The sequence below is a fragment of the Penaeus monodon genome, chromosome 21 (assembly GCF_015228065.2).
Source record: "Penaeus monodon isolate SGIC_2016 chromosome 21, NSTDA_Pmon_1, whole genome shotgun sequence".
Classification (NCBI taxonomy): Eukaryota; Metazoa; Arthropoda; class Malacostraca; order Decapoda; family Penaeidae; genus Penaeus; species Penaeus monodon.
The window spans coordinates 16,171,089-16,171,530 of record NC_051406.1 but is presented as its reverse complement, the minus strand read 5'-3'; positions in this window follow the sequence as shown (position 1 = coordinate 16,171,530).

Sequence of the window (442 nt, the reverse complement as noted above, 5' to 3'; positions counted from 1 at the left end):
AATGAATTCACTTGCTATATTCCCATGTATAGCTGGACAACGGCAGGTTTACCATCAGTATCTGTGTGGATCTTCCTCTGATGCAGCTCCCCCAGTGTAGTATAAGAGCAAATGCCCTATTTGTATTCGCCACGGATACGTAGGCATAATGGCTAAAAATAATACAAGGAATATGTCACAAAGCCATTACCAATGGAATGCGAAGAACTGGCCGATCAAGCAACTACTTGAGGCAAGAATCGGCCCTCATGGATTCCGGATACGCGAGGAGATAGAACCTTCTTCGACATCAGAATCCTTGAAATTCTGGCTTCGTGGCATCGGGGGTTTAAACGTAAGCAGGGCCTCATAAGCAAGACGAAGATGAAAAGATCACAGGTTTCGATCACGGCTTTTCCGCGACATCGCCCTCAACGCAAGGCTCGCTGATATCATGCCAGAA